Consider the following 279-nt stretch of genomic DNA (forward strand, 5'->3'; position numbering starts at 1 on the left):
AAATCACAAAGCATCTAATCTCTCCCCCCCTGATTTCAGGTGGGGGGTGGGGTGGATGCTTTGTGATTTGTGAATGCCACGTGTCATCCATCAGGATGGGTCTCACCTGCTAAACCGTGAGACCTGGTCTAATAGAATTTTTTTCCCTTAAAAACTAGGGAGCTTAGTGTTATGGAGGATTTAGAGCAATGACTTGTATTGACATAGCTGCATCCGAGTCGGTTGTGGTCTTGTCTTGAGTGTTTGGTTATCCCGACTATGTCTTACAAGTTTATAAGC

Source organism: Triticum dicoccoides, chromosome 5A, assembly GCF_002162155.2.
Source record: "Triticum dicoccoides isolate Atlit2015 ecotype Zavitan chromosome 5A, WEW_v2.0, whole genome shotgun sequence".
Taxonomy (NCBI): Eukaryota; Viridiplantae; Streptophyta; class Magnoliopsida; order Poales; family Poaceae; genus Triticum; species Triticum dicoccoides.